The sequence below is a fragment of the Amblyomma mixtum genome, chromosome 2 (assembly GCF_055824585.1).
Source record: "Amblyomma mixtum isolate Tamu chromosome 2, ASM5582458v1, whole genome shotgun sequence".
Lineage (NCBI taxonomy): Eukaryota > Metazoa > Arthropoda > Arachnida > Ixodida > Ixodidae > Amblyomma > Amblyomma mixtum.
This window is the reverse complement of record NC_143013.1, coordinates 57,998,209-58,023,538: the sequence shown is the minus strand read 5'-3', so window position 1 is coordinate 58,023,538 and position 25,330 is coordinate 57,998,209. Positions and strand designations below refer to the sequence as shown.

At 46.9% G+C, this 25,330-nt stretch overlaps 1 protein-coding gene across 3 annotated transcripts in view; it reads right to left on the bottom strand.

Moving 5' to 3' along the window:
* The window catches only part of LOC149359429 (uncharacterized), a 215,525-nt gene extending 191,289 nt beyond the window's left edge, over positions 1 to 24,236 (bottom strand). For all 3 annotated transcript variants that reach the window (XM_089571655.1, XM_089571656.1, XM_089571657.1), the window contains exon 1: positions 23,607 to 24,236. The gene's annotated coding sequence lies outside the window, so the exon portion shown is untranslated. The remainder of the gene's footprint in view (positions 1 to 23,606) is intronic.
* Positions 24,237 to 25,330: the final 1,094 nt, after the last annotated feature.

Genomic DNA, 25,330 nt, shown 5'->3' with positions numbered 1-25,330 from the left:
CCTTTCATAGCCCCTTTGAAGAATTCCAGGTGGCCGAAATTATCCGCAGCCCTCCACTAAGGTGCCTCTTATAGCTGGAGTCACTTTGGGACTTTAAACCCCATAAAAAAAAAGCACCTGATCGATGTAACTTTACACCGAGGATGACGACCTTTTATATGCCGTAATAGCTGAACTCTTGGAGAAGGCCCAAGTGCTTATTTTCTGACATCCTGGAACGCTGTCACATTTCCTGTTCGTGGCTCTTCAGTCTGAATACCTCTAATTGTAGAGCTTGGGACCCCTTCGACCAAGTAGATGGCGAACTGGCTTTTCGGCCAGACCTAAAATAGATTCATTGGACCTTTAGTTTTACAAATAAGGTTACTCGCGTTTTCTAATTGTTTCCTCAAGCCACCACATGAGGAGGCAGATAAGCCGCCTTGCTCGAGGCAGAAACACCGGTTATAAATAATGCCTGCACAAGACCTCATAGGGGTAGGTAAGGGTTAGTGCAGAGAAGGCACCGCTTTCAGCGTACGCTTCATTTATTAGCTTACTTTTTTTTCTGCGACAGTCTGTATCTTGTTGAGCAGGATGGCCTGCGCCAGTTCTGCGGCTGCTCTCATAGGAACACCGACTGCCAACCTTATCAAATCTGGATGGTCAGAAGTTCTTCTCCATTCTGTTCGCATGATTCCATGACGGTTAGCTCTCAGCAAGAATCCCGAATGGTAGTTTGGTTCTTTTTTTATTATTCGGTGCCAAAGAGCTTAAAAGCGCAAAGCCGACTTTTTGCGCCAAGTTTACAAAACAAGTAGATCTGTCGTTTAATAGGGTTTAAGTTTATATTACAATGTTGCGTTATCATCCGTAGGAAATTGGTTTCGAAGAGCCCGTCCTCTTTCTTTAATGCTTATATTACGCGTTACCAATGATACCTATACTGAAACAGCCCTTTCAATTAGCATTATTTCTCAGAAATCCTCAAGTAATCCGAAACATAGATGTGAATTCCGGAAGATAGCCTCTGCATTACTGTTGTAACAAAGTTCAATCTGCTCTAAGTATTTCCGCAGGGGCATAGGGGAACCAAGACACCTAATTTAAGACCAGATGCTTTTCAGAAACGCGTACATGAGGCTATAACAAAATATGTGGCACAGTGACTCATGTTAAGAATTTCGGAAATGAACGCACACGACCTACAGCCTTCCCCCACACGTTTTGATTGAAATTTTGAAAACACCAATGTCCGCGCATTAGAGTACAAAAAGCCGCAATTCCATGTAATGTTCCATTTGTAACGTCCACTGGCAATGTCCTACGTAGCCATCAAAAGTGATTTCTACGCTCTCATATCACGCGCACGCACACAAGAAAAAGCAAATATATTATGGCTAGGACACTAACAGCTTGTTAGTGTCCTAGTGTCCTAACAGCTTGTTAGGACACTAACAGCTTGGCAGGACCGGTCAGTATGACAACTGCCAGATTTGATTATGGGTCCGCAAGTCGCCATCCTCCCCACTATAATGATGGCAAGGCCTTCGCGTGTGTACCAGGATTCCTCTGCTAGAAATTCTATAAAGAAAAGGTCAGTTAAACCACAGTATACACTTTAATAGTCATCAAGTTGTTCATATTTTTTAATGAAAAATGTGTAATTTGTGCAATTCTTTGCTATTGTACTGTCTTCGCACGTATTCAACTGGACAGAAAAGTTTTTGTTCACTGAGCACTGCCATGTGTCCTTCTGCCCTTGAGGATGAACTGCCTTCTTAAACAAGTTCTAATGGTGTCCATGTATGTTAAAAAAACCTCTCCAATAGTGTTCCTGGGAAGACCAACAGAATAGCATTAGAAAAAAAAAATGTCACAGTCTTCTCAGCGAACCCGGAAATAATTGCGCAACGGCGTATTCTAACAGCTGAGGCAGCATAAGAATACGTTTCTTTAGCGTCTGAGCGTCGCGCGGAGGCCGCACCGGTGAAACCTCCAGTTCTTCACATTTCAGTTCCTATTGCTTCGCTTTGTTGCCGCAACCTCAGGTCGAAAATGGCTCAGGACGGTACTTGTCTCCGTCTTCAGCGTGCCTAGTACCAAGAATCCTCGCGGCCTCGGACAGCTGCACAGAGAACCATATATCCAACCCCATATTTGTTGCGGCAATCGAGTTTGCTTTTCAATATGGGGACAATGGCATTTTACTCGGGAAGTGGCAAGAAATAAGGAGCAGGAAGAGAAATAATTTCCTGTGGTACAGGATTTGGTAATACAAGGCAAAGAGCAAAATCTTTCCGAGCAAAATCTTGGACGGGCGCCGGATTTCCGCGGAGTTATGAGTCAGCCTTAGGTAGAATGGTTTGGTTTTGTTTATGGGGTTTAACGTCCCAAAGCGACTGAGGCTATGAGAGACGCCGCAGTGAGGGGCTGCGGAAATTTCGACCACCTGGGGTTCTTTAACGTGCACTGACATCGCACAGTGCACGGGCCTCTGGAATTTGTCCTCCAAATAAACTCAACTGCCGCGGGCGGGATCGAACCCGCGTCTTTCGGGTCAGCAGCCGAGCACCATAACCACTGAGCCACCGCTTCGGATCAGTGGTAGAATTATAAGTAATCTTGCGCTGCACACTTCCGAAGGCTTTCGCCGTAGCCGAAGGATACAACTAGTAACTTTACTGACTGCTGTTATCTGATTCACCGGAGTCCCTTCATCTGCTCTGAGTTCACGGCACGAAGTTGAGTGCATTTGTTTTGCTTGATTATAGAACTCTTTGCTACTGCATGTTTCTGTGTTTCAGTGCAACTGTAGCGCATTTCTCAATTGCTTAAGGGTTGGATTTTTGTGAAATGGCTTTGTGGCCTGGTATTTGCTAAGTTCTTTTATTCCTTGTGACACCAACCACCCGCACATGTCATATAACCCCACCTGCCTTGGCTACCAAAAAGCTGCCGGCAGTGTTGAATGATAGGGAATATTCAAAATTCCGCAAGTGCGGTTTCCTGCATAACAATGCTGCCCAAGAAAAGATGGCTGACCATTTGTTTCCAGCTGAAACAAAGCAAGAAGGAATAGTTTTTGTTTGATTCTTCCAAAATACGTTTCTTACATTCTGTTCACACCCTTCGCCCCTGTCCTGTAGCCCTCGCAGTTTTTTTTTTTTTTTTTTTATGGAGAAGTCGGCCATCTTGTCTTTGGCAACATAGTTATGAGAGAAAGCGTACTTGCGGAATTTTGACTGTCCCCTATTGAAAACTAAGAAAAACACCTTAGTTTTCATCAAACGTATTCTTGCTTAAAGTGAAGCATTTCGTTTATGTTTTCATATGCTTTTCTAACAAGATTCGGTCCGCGTCGTAGCATAAACACAGCGGTTCAAATCGCGTTTTAAGCTAAATATGAAGTGCCGAATAGTGTTTACTTGACACCCGGAACTTCGCAACAGCTAATCATTGTGTATCTTCTTTTTCTTGGATTTTTTTTTTCGTTCGGTGCTCCTATTTGCAATAACTGGCAGGTACAATTTGGACTAGCTGCAAAAAAAGATAGCAGCGCATATTTCGTTTCCTTTTCGTTATTGACAAGCAGCGGTGAGGGGGAATGAACTCTTTACCAGTATAGCCTTTTCGATGAGTGTCGCCGATACTTAAGCAGCTTTAGCTAAGGGGGAAACAAATGGCAAAGAATCAAACTAGCGTACATTTGCTGAACGCTGACTCATAAAACCCCCATTCAACACGTCTTGAGGCGCGCATTACATGTTTATGCAGGTTTTCCGGGGTCGATCTCTCCGATCCCAATAAGAATTTTTTTTTTCATGCAAAATAGTCGGTCTGCATCGGCACGCATAGCTGCCGATCGCTCCAATCCCACTAAGCCTTTTTTTCGTGAAGAAGAATCTGTCCGCTTCGGCACGGAGGGCGGTCATGCTCTAACCGCCCTTTGATGAAATTCTGCGCGTCCTTTTGCAGTAGAGTTCTTTTCGGGCAATTTTTTGTGCTGATGTGCTGCGGTTCGTCTCACTGGTACTCTTTCTCGACGGTTAGTTCATTGAGTTGGCGCAAGGCAGGCCGTTATGGTAAAAGGAGGGGCGTGTAGAGGCTTAGGGACGACTGCTGGTTTTGACGAATAACTTAGACTTTACTCCTTCACTGAGCCGTTTCTTTTTTTCTTAGAATGTTAGACTGCACACTGTTTTTATTCTAACATCCTCATAGTTTATGGTGGTCTTAAAAATCTTCGATTACGCCAGTGGCTTCTTAAAACAAACACCACGCATCTACGGAATTTGAGTAATTCTTTAGATGATTAAACTTTTCGCGGCGAAATTTTGTTCCGCACTTTTGTTGTTGTGGCAGCCCTAACTGCTGAAGCTGCTGACGTCACCTTCTTTTATAAGAATTATAATATAAGAGGAAAATGCTATCATGCAGAAATGCCGGATACAGCGTTTCTGAGGAATTTATTACTTGAACGATCAACGGGTTCATGCACCGCTGCGCGCCATTTGATAGAATTCTGCATGGCATCGCGCTTTTTATGAAAATCACTGTCGAGTGCACGCTGCATTGGGCAAGCAAACTGCGCAATTGAAAAATCGGCCAAGTCAACAGAAAGTTCCTTAGTAGAGCCACCGCTGTAAAACAGAGTCGGACAGATAGTGATGGGCTCTGGTTCCACCCGTCAAGCTGCCGGCACTACTCTGGTTTGCACCACGCAATATTGCTTTGATAAGACCGGGCTGCAAGGAAAAAAAATTTAAAAATGCGTCCGCATTGAAAATCTACTTAATCTCGAACAGCTCCTATGTTTACATTGGCAAGGCTATATATCGTAGCGACACTGGGCGCCCTTCTCTCATGCATTTTTCATATGGGACGCGTAGACAGTCGGTGTGCCGTTATAATGAAGAACGGAGTACGCGCTTGTGCTCTTGTGGACCTCAGCCCCGGATGGAGACGTTGAAACTTGTGCGAGGATTTCGCAGCAAATTTTCAGCACGCGGAAAGTCTCCCGTCATCTCTTTGATTAAAAATATGTCGGCAGCGCCCATATTCGGTGGAGTGATATTCAAATTCAGTTCACAAAATTGGTTGGGGCAGGCACGTAAAGATATGCAAGGAGACGAGTTTCCAGACGAGAAGATTCCGCGCTTCCAGTTCATTTCCTGCGGGGCTCGTATCGATCCGCGCCGATGAATTAGGCACGAAATTCGCGAAAGGACAAGAAGAGAAAAAATAATGATATGGGCCGCATTCCTCACAAGGAATTTATTGCCGATTAGGCGCGTATACACTTTATACGTGGTAATATTCCCGTAAGTTTAAAGTATTTGCTAGCTGAGAAGGATGCGTAAGAGCGCCTGGTGGCATGCAGCAGCTGTCCTAGACACTTGCGCCTCGAAGCTCACGCTCATTGCGTGAATACATGACCAACCTGACGAAATGCCGGTGGCGCAATAAAACAATGTCATCATGGCAAAGCGCCTTGAACCATGCACTTCTACTGCTCAGGATTATTTGCGGAAGCATTAGATGTCTCGTTCCGCTTTAAAAGTAGGCGCCCGTCGGTCCGCCCGTGTCACGAAGAAACCGCTGAGCCGTCCCGGTGGGAGGCGGGTCTGATGGAGACTTGTGCACCACGAGAGGCGTCAATAAAATTAATTTTAAATAAATTCTGCGTAATTACCACCTGCCCACTGTGGCACTGCGTATCATCTTTTTTTCCGAGAGAGAGCCTCCCGAATAACTATCCGAGCAAAAGTGAGCCTTATGCGAGCTCTTGCTGAGAAACTCATTGGTCTCACAAGCCCAGCGGTGGCTATGCTTGAAACAGCCACTTGCCGGTTCCGTGGCGGTGGCGCATCGCTGAACCGCTGCAGCACTGAGCCAGCAGTGTTTTGATGACCTCCCTTAATATATGGTTTTAGAAAAGAGAAGGAAAGAAGGACTACTGGCACGGAAGGAAACCCTAAAGCTGTGGCAATTTACTGTCGAAGTGTAGGTTGAGCGTCGTCCGACCTTTTTTACCTTACTGCGCAGCACACTTTATGATGCAGACGATTGTGAACATCTTTACAATGGCGGGAACTGAAGTTGAGCAGCAAGCTCTGCGGAGAGAGGGTTTAGTCACTACAGACTAGCACTGCGTTGTTTTCAATATACTTTCTCTTCGAACTAAGTCAATCTTTGTCATGGCTTTTACTTCGTCTCTTCATAAAGTATGCGCCTTGAATATCACAATAAATCAAGACCATCTCACACACCTTCCCTTTTGCAAGACTTGACGATTTCAATGTGTGTACTGATTTCTATCCTAAAATTTATTTGGTGTTAACATCAGTCGTGGCCGGAAGCAGCGTGAGCTGGGGAAGCGAATGACCAATCTGGCATGACCGGTCATGACGTGGAGTCACCGCTAGCCCCCGTACAGTGGCTGCGCCTAGTCCGGCCTAGCCAGAGACACCATGTAAAACCATCGCGAAGTAATTTCCCGGGACTACGTTGGCAACGGTAAATATCGTCAGGCATCTCAAACGACTCGTCGTGCTCCGTCGATCATCGGCGTCCGTCCTCCGCCGTGACATGGAAGCGGGCACGTATGTATGCTCCGCAGCATGATCATGCGTAATGCATCATGGTCGTATTCTTGCCGTGGCCAGATTGACGTCATGCCCTGCTGCCTACGGCTCCGGGAGTTGCTACGAAGGGGTGCTGACCCAATGAAGCTAAAACGACATGAAATCTTAATACGGCCCCTGTAGTCTGGATTTTAGGTCGCAGTAGACAAGAAATAAGGACTTACGCTCTACGCTTCAAGGGATTAATACGAGTAAGACTATCCTTCAGGGGACGCAATCATTAGCCAGAACAATTGGTGTTTCCCGAGCTTCAACGGAAAGAGACTAATCGTTTCTCCTGTACGAAACCGTCTCATTGAGGTCAAATATTCCTCTCGAGCGAGCAACAAAGTTGGAATAAAACTGTGCAGCTAAAAAGCCCTGCCCCTGAAAGAAAATGTATTGCTGTTAATGCTAAGGTATTGCTATCGAATGCATTACTAATATTTGCGTAGTCTGTGCCTGTTTTATTGTCATAATATTTCGCGGCAGGCATTGACATACCCAACAATTCTGGACAGAAACATTTTTCAACAGGAAAGGATTTATGATCACAATTTTTTCACATATTGTGCTTCGCCGCGGTGGCAAAGTGGTTACGGCGCTCGGCTGCTGACCCGAAAGATGCGGGTTCGATCCCGGCCGTGGCGGCCGAATTTCGATGAAGGTAAAATTCTAGAGGCCCGTGTACTGTGCGATGTCAGTGCACGTTAAAGGAACCCCAGGTGGTCGAAATTTCCGGAGCCCTTCACTACGGCGTCCCCCATAGCCTGAGTTGCTCTGGAACGTTAAACTCCAATTAACTAAACTAAATTTTCCACATAGTGTGAGACATCACTTTAACAGTCAACATATCCGCAGATCTCCCGTCGGCAGGCAGGCATTTTTTTTTGCCATTATCTTTTTTGCTATCGCCAAAAGCGTTCCTCGTTGGTTGTTATCATGGCAGTCTTAACTTCTTAATGCGAGCGATGGAAGCATGTATGAAAAAATAAATTTTCCTACATATCGTCAGAATGGACCATTACATCCATTATTTCCATACCAGTACCTTACATTACCAGCGTTTGTTTGTGTCTTGAGTGTTTCTTCTTCTCTATGTGTACGTCCCAGCTAAGCAACCAATTCGCCCAAATTCTCGTTTTTCTAAAACAGTACCCTACAGCTTTGCAATATTCAAAACTTTTGTCGTAACATGCTGGACATATAAGCCTCGAATCGTAGCCACACGCGACACACGGGCTTCTTTCGTGCAGAAAACCTGATCGAGGTATGTGCGTAATCACGCACATTGCTAAGGCGCCGGCGCTGTCGTGGTCGCGGCATTGTTCACTGGATGGTCATTGGCACCGTATCAGATCGGTTTTCTTTAATCACCACTGCCGACGACGTAAGGTCGATCACCTTTACGCCCAGAATATTGACACAGCGGGCGGACGACGTTCGGTGAACGCCTACAGCGGAACACACACGGAGGAGATTGCCATTGCTCTGGCTTTCACTAATCCCAAATCGAAGCACATCATCACCGACTCGCGAGGGGCCTGCCGGAATTTTGACCCCGGCTGGGTTCCCCCGCTTGCCTGACGCATACTGCAATCTAGCTGCCGATACGAAGCTCCAATTCTGTCTAACTTGATTTGGGTCCCCGGTCACCAGGATCTCCAAGGAAACGAACACGTCGGTCAGACCGCCCGCACACTCTTTTCCGCGGGCTATCTCCTCGTCATTGGAAGCCTACGCCCCAATCAGACAATCTGGCCCTTACATTCAAACACATCACCGATTACTACAAGGAGGAACACCGGCGCTACCCGACCGTAAGGGAGTGGATCGCGCTGACGAGCGCCTCCTCATCAATATTCTCAGCAGCACTGTACTGTGCCCGGCGGTGCTTAAGCATTTCGACACATCCTTTGATGACCCGTGCCGGTTAGTAGGAAGATGGCTGACACCTTCCACATGGCTTGGGCGTGCCAATCGAACCCATCTATCACCCCTACCCCAACCCCACCAGAGAGGACTGGGAGGCAGCCCTGCTCGGCTGTCAAGAGTTCAAGGCCCAAAAGGCCATGGTTCAACGGACGCGGGTGGCGTTGCTTGCCAATGGGGCCCCGGAATAGGGGCTCCACCTAGTATTGGGAGGGGAAGGGGCCAATGGAGCCCTACCTCAATCACCTCTCTCTAATTATTAAATCGTTGATAGATGTTTTTCACTACCGCCACCAAAGGGGCAGGGACAACGTCTATGCCCTTCACAGCGCCACTTTCTTATAGCTAGCATAAAATCCCATACTTCTAGCAATTAAGGTAAATTGCGTATATTCTTGGCGTGCTATCATGCAGTCGCCCCCAATAAGTTTCGAAAATCCTGGAATAGAAAGTTCCTCTTTCTCATCTGGCAAGCAATCCAATCCCAACAAACATTTCTTCAAGTAGCAGAGCCTTGGCCTTCGCACGGAGACCAGCAGCGCTCTTCTTCATGAGCGAATTTGAGCCATATTATTTTTTATTTTTTCAAATTTGGGTACTCACGCGAACATGCTAAAGGCCACTTTTTCGTAACTATGAAAATTGCCTTAAAATATGGTGACTTAGAGCGCAGTACAGAGAACCATAAAAAATAAATAACGGGATCCAATTTTTTCTGCTAGCGGGACCTAATATTCAGTCCATGAAATATACAGCACCATGCCTCGTCCTGCATTTAGTCTTTTCCCTGACTGAACGCTATCTCCGGGGTGTAAAGGCTGTCGTTATTCGCGAGAGGGCAGAAAAATCGCTTGGTTAATATCACGATTCGCGGCACAGCTACCGAGACCTTGACAATGCACAGAAATCATGCCGCGAGCCAGACAATGTTCTCTCTTTTGGCCTTCTATGCATATACTATTTCGGGCCATCGCTCCCGTTATCGTCGACCTCGAACATGTCAACAAACTCTGTGTCTCCTCCGGCGCTCTCTTCTCAGCGTTCGCTGGCATTGTAAAGACGAACCTATGATCTATATCTAATATGCTATAGTGAACATGCTTCAGTGCTATACGCCATGTGCCCAGCGCCGGCTGCGTCTCCTGTCGTCGCTTTTGCGAAGCAGCGACGGGGATTCTCCCGCTGGCTTGTTGCTGCTGTCCGCTGGCCTTCTGCTCACGCGCCGTTGAGCGTTGGAATAACTCCTAAGGCGCCTGAAACAATAACGCCGTTGAGCGTCGTTCCGTTGGAATAACTCCTAAGGCGCCTGAAACAATGTATGGGAAGCGGAAAATAATACGAATTTGAACACTAAAACGGGTAACCTACGTTACGTCTGCGCTCGCGCGCACGCGCGCGCGCGCACACACACACACACACACACACACACACACACACACACACACACACTCACACACGCACACACACACACACACACACACACACACACACACACGCGCACACACACACACACACACACACACACGCACGCACACACACGCACACACGCGCACACACACACACACACACACACACACACACACTCACACACGCACACACGCACACGCACACGCACACACGCACGCACACACACGCACACAGGCACACACACGCACAAGTTAAAATGGAGAACTCGTCGTGGAGAAAACATAGCCAGGACGCTTGGCGCAACGACCATCGTTGCATCGTCGGTTTTAAAAAATAAGGCCCGTCAATATCTGCTCAATATAACTTCACCGCACGCCACAAGCAGTCTGTAAGTATGCAGAAAGCCCAAAAATAAGCTTTGACGAAACGCAGCTCAGTACAGAAACCCAAAGATCAGAGAATCGAGGTGTTTTCAGTCAAGCACCAACTCGCGCCACAGGCCGTCATTCTAGATCTCGAGTTAGCGGACGAAATGCGCTATTGTCGGGGAGTGCGGTGGTGAAGAGTTGGCCGCCAGCGCCACCACAGCACTGAAAACTGCAGTGCAACTACACGCAGTGCATGACGCGGAACACACAAGGCGCTCTTCTTGCTTTGTTGTCATACAAGTATTGAGCACCGGACGGCGTTTATCGATTTGTAGTCCTGATATGTGACGGAGCACACAAACCTCGAGCAGCGCCAGTAACACGTATCTTCGAAAAAGAGGAAAAAATACTGTTTCCACTGAATCGACACTCGTTTTTTCAAGCTTGAGACCATAATCCCATCGAAGAGAACGTAACTAGACTTCACTCCAATAAAACGAACAGTATTTAGTGCGTTCGACAGCCGCAGTAAGTTGCTACAATCGTTAATTAGGCATATTCAACACAGACGCCTTTTGTGAGCAGGAGCGGTTTCTGTTGGTTCTCGGATTCCGCGCCGGACAGTTCTAGTACCATCCGTCTATGAGAATGAGGTGTGTATATAATAATATATACCTGATGGTTCAGAGAAGCCTGTCACTAATGTTTAAAAATGAGGTTCTTGAGCTAAGAGACGCGTTCTGCGGCATAGTAAGACCAGTGTTGGCGGTCTTCAAAAACGGGGAATCATGTTGGTTAGTAGAGTCGTTAACATAATTGTAATAGTTTACATCTTCGAAAAACGTAGCGCGAAACACAAGACACAGGTAAAGTGAAGACAGGACACGAGCGCTGTGTCTTGTGTTTCGCGCTACGTTTTTCGAAGATGCAATTGCTCCGACTAGCCCAATTTAGCTTACTCGTGTAATAGTTTACTTTTTAACCCTTACCGATAGGCTTCTGATTGCAATCAGAAATTTGTAGCCGAGGTTTAGTGATAGTGATAACACTTTTTAGAACCGCGGAAACGCATTTACCCTCGCTAATGCGGTTCCACAAGTTTCGGTCAGTTATCGCGCTGTTCGAAAACTGTGCGCTGCGGGCAGCGCCAAGCGATGTCCTATGACGCAAAAGGATTTTGTTTACCTCAACGCCCTATCTTTAAAAGCTAGTGGCTTGCTTTCTTGGCGCACCTTGTATATATGTAGTCGTAGCCCCGACTTTCAACTGACGATGCTCTCTATTGTGCGCCTGTTTAAGCGTTAAAGAAGAGCCACCTCCTAGCAATCGGTATCGTTATCGGCAGGCTACGAGGCTAACGATAGCGGTGCTCTTTAACACAAGGAGAAAATAATCAATATCTGTCATCCAAAATAGGGGTGCACTCATTTTGTGAGCGCGCTGGCTACTCACGTAAATGCGGTAAGTTTTCTAAGCCTGGCTGAGAAGGAAGGACGAGTCTGCTGGCTCGCGCCTACAGCCCAATGTGTCGGCGATCGCTTTCGCTCACGCATAGCGAAGTCGATAAACGATCACGTAAAAAGATCTATGGAATCACACACCCGGCTAAGGTTGCACGCCGAACCTGCGAGATAAATAATCCTCTTACGCTCCATTCTATTTCAGCTTCATGCTAAGCCTCTGAGGAAGCCTCTTCTTTCCATTACTGCCATTGTTAGTAAATACCAAATGCTTTTGTTCGGAACTGCACGCGTCATGGCTCCCAATTTTACTGAAGCTTTTGTAGTACGACCACCCTGAGGTAAGAACCACTACGTGCTTAGCTGAAGCAACTAGAACACGTTATAAACGATAGCAGCGGACTTTAGTAAAACTTGTTCTGTATGGGAGGAATTGATTGGATCAGACGTGGCCTCTCATGCACTTAATAGATGTTCCTTAGTAAAGCGCATTTCCGGGAATGTACAGTCGTGGGAGCTGCGTTAGGCAGAATTGGTAAGACGTTGCTGAAACTGTGCGAAGCAAGAGCGGATAAGTGGTGCCGTATTATGCGTCCATAAGGGAAGCAGATTTAAAGACGGTTAGTAGGACGTTCTAACCGCATTATAATACTCTCGGCATTTGGTAGGAAGTGCAGCAACAATTTTTCTCTGTACGTGTACATCAGTATTACGTATTTATAGACAAGTGATGAGACTTAATGCATGAGATCACTTGAAAGCAAAAAGAAAGCGCATACAGAGGGAAAACACAGCAGATAAAGCCTGAACAATATCTTCAGAGCCCGGTCAGTACCTTCAGAGACCGCAAAAAAATACTCAGCAGTAAGCATGACTGATTCAAAAGTTTAAGGAATAAAAAACATCCCCCCCCCCCCAAAAAAAAAAAGAAGAAACGGTCACGATGAAGAGAACCGGGAATATATACTGAACGTGAGTCGTGAAAAAATACTGCAGTGAGCACTTGTTTTAAAATCAGGCAAGTTTTTCCAACCAAAACGGACATAACCAAACGGATGGAAAATTATACTTCGATGCGTCAAAATTATTCTTTCAAAAAGAGGCTTTGCTACATAACGTGGAAGGTATCATTCTTCAGGCCCTATTGAATGGAATTTCCGTACCACTACATATTTCTCACAGTACTTACTCTCTCCCATTTCAAAACCTATGCGAGAAGACCATGACGGATGCGAGAAAAAAGCCAACATTCCCAAAGTTGCAAGGAATGTTTCACGGACGGAATGTTTCACCGAATTTTTCATGGACTGCGAAAGCTGACTGCACCGTAATCTTCAACGGGTTTCCTTACTGCTATAAACAGAGTGCCATGGGGATGCAATGAGTAAATACTCTCTATCCATAGAAGGCCATGGTGGCGGATGTTAAGTCCTTCACAAGGGTAACGAAAAGTTCCTTCGAACTGCATACCGGAAACAAGTCCGGATCCATAATCTCGTACAAGTGGCTGCGTAGGATGGCCCCAGCAGATTTGGACATACCAAGAGACAAAGAGGCCTCCAAGAAAGCACTGGAAGAAGACACAACCTGAGGCCCAGACCAAAGCTGTCAAAAATACTGAGCCGGATCTCTTGAACGTTCTTTTGACTGGAAAAACGCAGAAGGAGGATTTACTCTTTCGCGAGATGGTTTCCCAAAAGGAAGACCGTTAGGGTGGGCTACAAAATAAATAACAAACTAGTTCCCTGCCTCAGGAAATGACATATGGCTACAATTGGGGACGGACCCATTCTTGACGCGAAGTTTGTAAGAACTTACTTCTCTTGACAGTGACATACCATCCGCCACGACGTATTTCAAGTCGGATATAGAGGACTTATTTTATTCGGTTCCCCAAGTGATTTTGTTTGTGGCCGTCAGGTGATTAGCTGTAGAATACGGTGAACTCAGCTCTTGCACAGCAGCTGGCCTCACCATTGAACAGTCTCCAGAACTGTCAGAGTCCGCATTGTGCGTTTTAAGCATGAAATGCTTTTAGCCCCCGTTGTCGGCAGTGTGGTGACGTCACGCCGAGACCGAGATCCACTCATCCGGGCATTGAAATCCACTCATCCGGGCATTGAAATCCACTCATCCGGGCACTGAAATCCACTCATCCGGGCACTGAATTCCAGTCATCCGGGCACTGAATTCCAGTCATCCGGGCACTGAAATCCACTCATCCGGGCACTGAATTCCAGTCATCCGGGCTCTGAAACGAGAACATCCGGGCACCGTACGAGACTTAACGAGAATTAACGAGACTCTGTAAGCCCTCCTACGCGACCGGCATGCAAGCGCCGGTTGGTCTCCAAACGAGACAAAAAATAACTGCTGCCAGTGCCTTCTCAATGTTTATCAAGATATCAGTGGAGCTGTGGGTTTGATAATGCACGGAATTATAATTTCCGATTTCTAATAACGCGTGCAAAAAGCACATAAATGCCACGTTACACTTCGTTGACATACGTGATCTCTTAGGGGCTTCGCGCATCGAAGCAAAGCCGCGCAGGCGCACAGGGGCCCGGGGGAGAAGCGCTGCGTTCAAAGGGCAAGGCATCGCGCCGAACGGGTGGTGGCGTTCCTCCCTTCCTTTACGGTGCGGTTCGGGTGTCCACCGAGATGGCAGAGAATTACTGCGCCATTTCCTTTCCTCAAAAAACCTTGCGTTCAAATGGCAAGGCATCGCGCTGAACGGGTGGTGGCGTTCCTCCCTTCCTGTACGGTGCGGTTCGGGTGTCCACCGAGATGACATTAGGCCCGTAAACATTTCATGCTTACTGTACTCTCGTTTACGGGAGAGGCAGAGATTTTTTTAAGCATGAAATGCTTTTAGCCCCCGTTGTCGGCAGTGTGGTGACGTCACGCCGAGACCGAGAGCCATCATCCAGGCACTGAAATCCACTCATCCGGGCACTGAAATCTACTCATCCGGGCACTGAATTCCAGTCATCCGGGCTCTGAAACGAGAACATCCGGGCACCATACGAGACTTAACGAGATTTAACGAGACTCTCTAAGCCCTCCTACGCGACCGGCATGCAAGCGCCGGTTGGTCTCCAAAGGAGTCACAAAAAATAACTGCTGCCAATGCGTTCTCAATGTTTATCAAGTTATCAGTCAATGTGCGATTGATAATGCACGGAATTATAATTTCCGATTTCTAATAACGCGTGCAAAAAGCACATAAATGCCACGATACACTTCGTTGTCATACGTGATCTCTTAGGGGCTTCGCGCATCGAAGCAAAGCCGCGCAGGCGCACAGGGGCCCGGGTGAGAAGCGCTGCGTTCAAAGGGCAAGGCATCGCGCCGAACGGGTGGTGGCGTTCCTCCCTTCCATTACGGTGCGGTTCGGGTGTCCACCGAGATGGCAGAAATTTACTGCGCCATTTCCTTTCCTCAAAAACCTTGCGTTCAAATGGCAAGGCATCGCGCTGAACGGGTGGTGGCGTTCCTCCCTTCCTGTACGGTGCGGTTCGGGTGTCCACCGAGATGACACTAGGCCCGTAAACATTTCATGCTTACTCTACTCTCGGTTACGGGAGAGGCAGAGATTTTTTTTTTCGTATATATACTTCGTTGTCTTTTCGAGCAGTTTATGAAATAAACAACAAACTCCAAGTGGCTATAACTAGCTCTCTCTCCTTGTGTTGACCAGATTGTCACATTGAAAGGTCACATGGATTTTTTTCCTGCCGACATGCCTGGGCCCGTCGGCCAGTGCAGCTTTACGAGCAAGTGGCAAACAAAAGACGATCGGTGCAAGTGTGATACTGATTTAGCAGCTTTTGTTCGCGCTCTAAGCATGAACCTTGACCCCTGCCTTGGCCTTGGCATCGCATTATTATGGTTTCCTCTTCGTATCGCTTCCATACAAAGTAACCGAACAGCTCTTCTCTAAGGCTTCATCCGGACGCTGCCCGACATGTTCGCCCCAGTGCAGCTCCCTCCTTGGAAACCTTCGCTATATGAGAATTGCTCTGGCGGTCACGTCCTGCTGCAACTACCCGTGTGCGAACGCCTCGCTGATGCGGTCGTTCACATCATGTTCGACAAAATCATGTATGTTCGCGTCAAGTTTTCCTCCGACGCTTCAACGGCTTCGAGAGCGATTTTCCTGAACAGTACTAAACAAAGCCGACGAAGCAATGCATTACCGTTCGCGATGTATTTGCTTACCCTGCACGCTTTCTGCAACTTGTTACGCTACTGATCACGAAGGAAGTCGATATCGATTTGCTCAGGTCATTCCTTGAGTGATCCGACATGTGTTACCTGATAATTGCGCTTCTGTATACGCTTTAGAGTAAAAGGAAGTCACTCCCTTCCAAGTCTGGTGCAGATGGCTCATCTTCACTGCGTTTTTTTTTTCGTTTGCAAAAGCCATAATACTGCACAAACCACTGCCTGCAGTATGCTGCCAAAGCAGCTGTGTTCCTATGAATACCTCATAACAAGACCTAATGTCGGCTTTTTGGTTAATCGCAGCAAAAGCAAAAGGGCGCTAAGACGGAGTCAGAGAAATAAGACGTGAGAAGGCAAAGCACTAAATTTTTTATTAGGAAATCTCTTACTAATCAAGTGTGCATGGTCCCGGAGAACAGTTGTTGGCTTCATAATGATGTGCACGATAGCAGAAGCGACCAAAGCCCACAAGGGAACGCTAATGATTAAAATGTTCCAATCATAACCTCGTAGTGTAAACCCTTACTTGTTATTTCACGCGTCTGCGATTCTATTACTTGTACGGCCTTCCTCGCAGTACTACACTGACAGAACTACTCTACTCTGCACCATAACGCCTTCACTTAGTATCCCAGTTAGAACAACCCGAGAATTCCACGGTTTTTTAAAACAACGGGTTGTCCAAGTTGGCTAGAACCAAATAAGTGCTGTTAACAGTCGAATTGCGTAGTTAGAAGTATTATTTTTTGTTATGCGTGAAACCTGATTAGTCGAAAATGTTCAGTAAACTCCTTTAATACTGCGGTACAGAATAGAATGTCACTTTAGGAGCTTCCGATCACTTTGAAATTGAAATGAAGTGTTCCCATTGCGCTTCCATTTACATAGATTTTTTATCGGCCTGAAAAGAAAGCCATTAACATACAAAAACTAATATGTGACAGCGGAGCTACTTCAACCTCTCATGACGTGTCTCAGACAACAAAACCCGTTTTTCTGATTTGGTTTGATTTATGGGGTTTAACGTCCCAAAGCGACTCAGGCTATGAGAGACGCCGTAGTGGAGGGCTCCGGAAATTTCGACCACCTGGGGTTCTTTAACGTGCACTGACATCGCACAGTACACGGGCCTGTAGAATTTCTCCTCCAAAAAAATTCAACCGCCGCGGCCGGGATCGAACCCGCGTCTTTCGGGAGCAGCCAGCACCATAACCACTGAGCCACCGCGGCGGCGCACCTGTTAGAGAGTGCATACCAATGCCCTGTGAGTTTATAATGCGCAGTGCGTGACCGGTGGTTCTCTTTAATTCTGGATTGCTGCAGTTTATTTTCGTACTGAATTTGACATTTTGCGTCCATAGCAGCAACGATACAGGAATTGATGTATATACCTCATGTCATGTGTGCTTCAAATAAATTGTGCAATTCATTCAACCGTCTCTGAATTTATAAAAAGAGAAAAGTCTATCTAAACAAGGCTACGGCTTAGTTAAAACTTTGGGTGAAAGGCCTGATCTCCATTTAATTGTCCCCTTATTCTTCTTTCCTTTGTTTTTCTTGCTTCTCTTGCTTCTTCTTCTTTCGTTCTGTTTGGTTTCTGTCTTCTTCTTCTCTTCTTCCTTCATACTCTTTTTCCATTCTTTGTATTCTATTCATTCTCCTCACTATTGGCTTGGCTTCCATAGGGTTGGAGATTTCTCAAGCGAATACAACTACTATAACGGGCTTCAGTTCCACGATCATTCTGACTGGGGTTCTAGTAATCTCTCTAAATTTGGGGTAGCTCAAGTCTTCCACGAAGACACATCAGCAACCAAAATATGGGCCTGTGGAAGCCACTGACCGGCAGTTCAGATGCAGCCGTCCAAGTGGGGGCATGCAAGTGGGCTATGGAGGCCGCTGGGGCTCTGGGGCTCCCGTGAGCATGATCCCATCACCCGTCAACTTTAACTTTGGGTCAAATGAAGCAATGAACAACAACAACAATGGCTATTGCCTCAATAGAACCAGCCCTTCTTAAGCTTACCGTTACAGATTCTAATGGTGTCTTCGGCTGACGGCACTCGTGGAGTTTTCTACGCACTCGTGCGGTGCCCCACGTTCGGCTGGATGCCACTCGTGCAGTGCCGTACATTCGGGTGGGACGAGCACGACACGCGTGCGCGCCACCGCGCCACCGTGGAGACCGACGGTGGAGCGCGGCGCAATCCCGTCGTGCAGCGCGCGCTAGCAGACGACGCTGTTCACTCTCGTTGGTTGACGCCGCATCGACGAAGAGGAAAAACGGACGAAGCATTACAAGTAGGCACATTTTAAAGAAATGTTGAAATCATAGCAGCTGCAATGCAGTTATTCGCGCTGCAATCACGCAGCCACCGGCCGGCGAGCCATGTGCCTTCCGTTATGAGGAAATTAAAGGTTTGTCAATATTTTTGGTCTTGCAAGTTCTGCCTTATCTGTTGCATCGAACGGCATATGCTGTTCATCCGGCATGCGTGCACTTTATAACATCGTACTTTTTGCCAACGTATGCGCAGGTTAAAGGATATCAATAAAGCGACAATGTGGGGCGCTTAGTGGATTGAGACTCACTTGCTGATATTTTCGGAAGTTACTCTAGCTGAAAGGGTCAGTCTACTCACCGAGATGAGTGTATAAATAATGGCATATTCTGGTAGTTGGCACCCTATAACATCAATAACGAGGGGTCTGCGCCTGGTATAGGCAGGAATTTATATTTTATTTCGGCGTTAAAAGTCGCGTAAAAAGCATGGTGGCGACCCCAAACGTTCATTTTGTTCAAGAAAGTGGTAGTCTTTTTTTGTAGAAGCATAAGTGAATATACTACGTACCATTTGTATGCCCCAATGTCAGAGAAACGCACGTTTTGTTCTAGTAAACTGTAGAAGGCGTACCGCTCGCTTTTTCTGTAAATCACATGAATATTTATAGTTACATGTACGCAAAACGCAGGCACATTCCCACTTTTAGTTCAGCGTATGCTAGCAGAGACGCAAAAATAAACTCAGCCTATAGTGGCGCCATCTGGTCGTCAGGACGGGAACCATTGCTGTAAACAAACCGACTCTCCACTTAAGCCTAAGAGCGGCAGAATCGTCACTCTAATTATTAAAATAAAGCAAATTTATCTCTTATATGTTTTCTTACAGGCGAGATGAGACGAAGCGAAAGACAGGCGCCCCATTTTGGCCAGTGAACGCACTGAAAAAGGCAGCAACAACGAGAATTCAGTCCGAAGCGAGAGGTCCGGCTTCGACGGGCGCCGCCATGCTTGTCGCCGCGCGGCGGAAATCCAGATGGTTGCCAGATGAGACTACCATCTCATACAGATGTGTTCCCACATTAATAAATTCTATTTTAAAATGTTCTACCGCACTCCTTGGCACCACAGCTGGCTAAACGGTAATTTGAGTAAAGAGCTATCGGTTGCCGCAAAGAAAATATGGTCGATAAAATTCAGTAGACTGACCCTTGAAGCTCTAAAGGCGTATGCATCGCAACCGGCAAGCATAGCGCCTTGGTGTGGCGTCTTACAAACCTGCGCCCCCATAATTAATCGCAGTATCTCACGAGCAGGCTCGTGGGTCCCACGTTTCCCGCCGATTCTATCAACGCCTGTTACAAGCGCAGTACTGCACTGTTCTGAAGAGGTTGTTGCTAATTGTACAAACTTGACTGCGCTCGTTGGCGTCGGCCGCTCGTAGGAATAGCCTCTGAGATCATCGAGAGTCTCGGAGGCTTCGGTTAACAGGCGGTAGAAAAAGCAACGGCACTCTGCGAGTGTTTCGCACGTCCGGCTGATGTGCAAGGAGACGTGCCACTCGTGTAGTATTTGACGTCACGTCCTGCGCACCGGCACGGAGACAGTGCATGTCAGCCGAAGACACCATAAGTTGTGACGCGGGAGTTCATCCAGGTCTTTTTTTCGCTTGCGTAGCTTTTTCTTCTCAAACCACACTCGACGTTGGCCATCCTGCTAGCGGAGAGAATTCTGCTCAACACACTGCCACCCCGAGTCACGCTTTTTGGACAGGGTGAGCACATTGTGCAGCCTAGGTATCCCTAATCCCACTAGAGTGAGTGTTCCAGAGACTGTATGATTCACTGGTCGGAGCGCCTCACGACGACGATTGGCAAATGAGCACGCACCTGCATTCTAGTTGTCACAAAAGTACTTAAACGACGCCATAATAGTCTCCACTGCAGCTGTACAGCGGAGGTTTGTAATAATCTGGAAAGCTTTGGTGCTCCTGAGCTGGGCTGGTTCCTGGATTTTGTACTAGATGAAGCTAAAGTGCTTCTCAAAGCCAAAGTTCGATGCGTCGCCGCCAGTGCAAAAACCTGTGAAGCGTAAACTGCAGGGCGCCAGCTTTGTGAACAGAAGGGCTGAGGAAGACTGGCGGCCGCTTAAATTTAAAATTCCTGTAAATTATGATTCACTCTGTCATCGCTCGCTGTGCAACTTCATATCTGAGTACCACGAAATAGGCGGCCGAAGACAATGCATGTATGTGGCCGCACAGCGCGCGAAGATCATGTGATCGTCTCACGCTGTTGCGAAACGCTCAGCGCCGCGAGTCTGCACTGTTCGACCTTTTGGCATCGAAGCCCTCGCCTTTGAGAAGCATGTGCTGTGCGCTACAGTTCCGCGTTCGTAAACGTTCTGGAAATCCGTATTGCCGGGAAATGCGCACTTTCTTTGATGCGCCCGCTGAGCACAATTTTGAGTTGATCTCAAAGATTATAGGCTGGCATGTTGTATAGCAGTTTCTGCAAACTGTAGACGCCTGTTTAAGGTGTGTGTGCTTATTGATGCCTTGTTTCCAGCTCAGCGCGATTCCCTGTGTTTAGATCCGGTTTCTCTTTAAAACCAATTTTAACTCTAGTACCTACGGTACTTAGCTATATTCACTGGTTATAACAATTCTGCGCAAGCGCCGTCGTTGAGCAAAGTTCACGGACGATAGAAAGGAAGCTTCGTTGGATAATCCAAAAACCGAAGGTTAGAGTGCTTCCCCCGAAAAGGTTGCAGTATATATTTCTTGCCTTAGTGGAGGCTTCAGGCTAACAACCTTCGGCTTTTGTACGAAACAATGGCGAAATCAGAGAATAGCCTGGTGGCTCCGGCATTTAAACCACTGGGGCGAAACAATGACCGTGGAAACGGCGCCCGATCACTCAAAACACAGTTGGGAAGATTGTCGGAGAAGAAACGACTGGACCGAAGCCATTAGAGAGCACCGAAAGGGAAACGACGCAGTACATTTTCAACCAACCTTTAAAAGCATTGTAGCCGTTTTGAGTACACTGGTCCCCCACGCATACCAGTGTATTTTAGGAAAGCTCGTACGACAAGTTTAAACAAGTCCGTATGGCGGAGAACACATTTCTGCGTTTTCTCGCTCAAGCAACAGTTGCTGCGAGAGGTATCTGTATCTCCTCCTCGCGTCGACACGAATTGACAACAATGTTATAAGGTGGTGTGAACAAAATTTTTCTGACGCTAAAACAGTCACCTGTTGTTTTTCAGGAGGAAGAAAATTGCTAGATTCTTTGTATTAACGTTCCTGCTATCGTCAGAAGCGTTTCACATTGGTTTTCTATGGTAGTCTTAACTGTTCGATGCGATCGATGGAAACGCTTTCTACATATAAGAAGACTGGACCATTACCTTGAATATTTCCATATGAGTATCTCACAAATTTTCAATTGTCAAAAATTGTGTGCGAGACTTCATTCGACTGAGGACCTTACTGACGCTCAGGAGTATCACTTATCGCTTACGTAGCAATGATGAATACGAAACTGCGGAGTTAACTCGCTACAGATATGGTGCTTAATTCTAGTACGCGGCCGCCTTCAGTATGATATAGGATTTTCTTCTAAACGAGAAAATTTGAAGCGCGCTCACTTGCTCTAGGCTGACGGAAGGCGTGACGCTATCGACTGTTTCGAAACACAAGAATAATGCGCGAATAATGGTCACCGCAGATCGCTGCTAGTAGCTTAGAATAATGTTCTCGGCGACGAAACAGAAAAATGATCCAATTTTTATCCCTCAGTGTTTTCATAACCTGTACACGGATATATAAATGAACACTATTTATGGAGATCTTATGTTTACTCCTGCATTTGCTTTGTGCTACTTTTTTTTGTAACCTATACAGCGTTATATAATTGAACACTGCCTTGGCGGAGCTTGTGTTTACTCCGCCATTTTCTATGTGTTATTGTTTTCATAACCTCTGCAGAGACATATAAACAAGCACCACTTATGGTGTTTTTTGTTTACTTGTGTCATTTTCGTTAAGTCTACATATAGCAGTATCTTCCCTGCATAGACTTGGCATTGTGTCCTCCCAAACGCCGAAATTGGACTTTTGGGAGTTTCCGGAGTACTTCTTTAGTGATTACATGCTTCCTCAACTGCTGGTGGTTTTTAAGCAGGAAAGAGCGCCTAAATAAGAGAGTACTACCGCGCTCCGCATGAGCTACACCGCGCGAGCGCCGATGCAGGCGCTCAAACTGAGCGCGGTAGTACGTTCATAGTGTCTCAGAGCGTAACCAATACGTAACCAATACGTCGACCAAATCACGTCAATCGGGAGTACTGCGGACAACACTGAGAGCTCTCACTCTTTTTTACATAACCTCCATATCCAGTCAAAATTTAGTAGGCTCAGGAAGGGCTCCATAATTCGGTTAGCTCTGTGGACCGTTGGCCCTACGCACTGCTTTATTTTCATACCAAAGACGCTGGACCATGTTAGTCGCAAAATATACTGGTAGTACTTCTCGCAAAATGTTTTCGACTTTTTGTTTTATTGAAATAAAGCTTTATGCACATATATATTTAACCTAAATGCAGCCTCTTAATGTTGAGAGATGCGGTTAACCTTATACCGCACTGCCACACTTGGGTGCATAACTGCAATGTAATTCCGAATCCCGAAAACTGTTTTATTTCATTTTATTCTAACACCGTGCAGGCACAAATAGGCACCACACAGGGGGGGGGGGGGGGGACTCTTTTTCGAAACATTGCCAAAGCAACACCATAGTATCACCACAAGTTAACAATACCTGTTAATTATACAAAAATAAAAAGAATGTTTTTTTTTTTCAGCAGAACACGGAAGATGAAATGGCAAACGCGGTGTACACAAGCAACATAAACAGTGGTACTGGTACAGCAGGGCGAGCATTATCATACAAAGAAGAGCTGTATTATAATTTTTGCAGTCAAGCAAGGTCTATAGTGTTTCATTTCGGTGACATGAGGTATTATTGTAAAACAACTCTAAAAGGCTAAAAAAATGAGGAAGAGGAAAAAAATCGCAGAATGAAACAGCTCTCATATAAGTCCGTAATGCTCCCTAACGAATTAGTGGTGTGACCTGCCATTTTTTTAATGTTCGCGACGCAAACAATACCATTATTAGGTTTGTTTCACTCGATAATCCCCAGAATGAAATCGCAATAAATTTCTTCGGGCAAGGCGCCTATGTGCCTTGCATTCTTCGTAGTAACACGGCCAAAACCGTTGCAGTTGCATAAAAAGCAGCAAGATAACATTAAATTCTTACCCGACTGTCGCCTTCCACGGCGGGCCGTGAAATATTGCAGATGAGAAGAAAACGCAGACCCAAAACAAACCAAAGGCCGGAGAGAGGCGCAATCCACAAGGTCCCTTCTCAGTAGATGTCCGACGCGGTCAACAACACCAATCTCAGCTCAGCGGTCACCGACGCCGTGGCGAGCCCGATTGCGAGTACACCTCGCGTCGCGCCGCCACCCATGACGCGCAAAGAGACGCTATTATCATCACGCTAGATGCTCAGCAGCGCTCGCGCGCACACTTTCTGCGAAACACGTAGCATAAAAATCCCCGGGGATCGGCACAAGTCGCACTCTGCGCGCGCGGGCGCCGTCAACTGCTGCGGAGGACAAGAGAGCGCCAGAAGTCGACGAAGGCGATAGGTGAAGGAACTAGTGCAGCATTCACTCCTGTGTTGGCTGCGAACCGATGCTCTTGCGAACAGTGTAACCGCGCACTCGAGCACCACGTGTGACGAAGAAAGGCTGCCCCGACACCTGTTGGAAGAAGACCGCGCTGCCGCCACCGCCCCCCGGCGGTGTTCTTCTCCTTCAAAGCACAGCGCTCGGGTCAAGCAGCTGGCGCGCGGACAAGGAGCTGCGTGACTGCGCGCTTGTCGCAAGTACCGCACGTTTGCCGGGACTAGCTCGGTGTCAACGCGTGCGAGCGCGCTCCCTCCCGCGCGACTGGAGCGCCGAGCGCGGCCCTGGTGGCCTAGCCTGGTGTCACCGCCCGTACTCCGCGCAGGGATGCACGATGCGGAGACCTGGGAAGAAGATTTGGCGAGCGTAAGAGATGAGAGTAAGGGAGCAAATAATCGAAGACGCGGAAGTGAAACGGAGGGCGTAGAAGGGAGAAAAATGCGACAACGGAGTGCGATAGTTCCGGGTTTCTTGGCCGCGTTCCTAAAGGACGATAGGGAGACAGTGCTGTCGAAGCAAAGGAAAACATGCAAGAGCTGGTTCCAGGCTATGTCAAGGCAGGGAAAAAAAGAGTGCCGGGGAGATGGGACAAAAAACTTTAGGTGCTAGGTACTGGTCGGCAAGAGTTTTTTTTTTTTTTTTTTACAGGGAATAACTGGGAAACACCCGACAGCTAGAAACGGGGACTCCAGGTGAGAAATTGCGGGAGATTTATTCAGAAACATTAGAGACAGTCAACGCAGTGGAGCCGAAGGCAAAATAGACCGAGAAACACGTAAATGAACTTCGAGCATACAGGAAGTAAGGTACCCAGAACCAAGTTTGTTTTTTTTTTTTGTACTGCGTCTGTGCTTAGAGAAAGAACAAAACACAGAAGATAACGTTCAGCAAGGCGGAAATTTGGGCGAGTTGGTAAGTATTCATGATTTTGCTCACAGCGAAACACTCTCGTGTCCCGTTCTTGTTGCGCTGTGAGCAACAATCATGAACACAGAAGGTATTTTCCACTAATAATAAAAGCAGGCAAGGAAGCTGATCTAAGCCTATTACCAGTTTTCCCGCATGCTACTAGCACTGCACCTGGAAGCAAAACACGGTAGCAGTAGGGCTGGAGAAGCAGGTACAACGGTGTTGGACGCGGTATTCAATATGCGGACTCAATCCTGGCCAAGGGAAATTGATCCTGCCTACTTCCTTGGGCTCCCCGATAATTTCACCTTGTTTTTCTGTCTTTGGAGATGTAGCTCAAAAAATGTGCCTTTTTATCACTTGAGTCTTCTGTTTCTTAGCT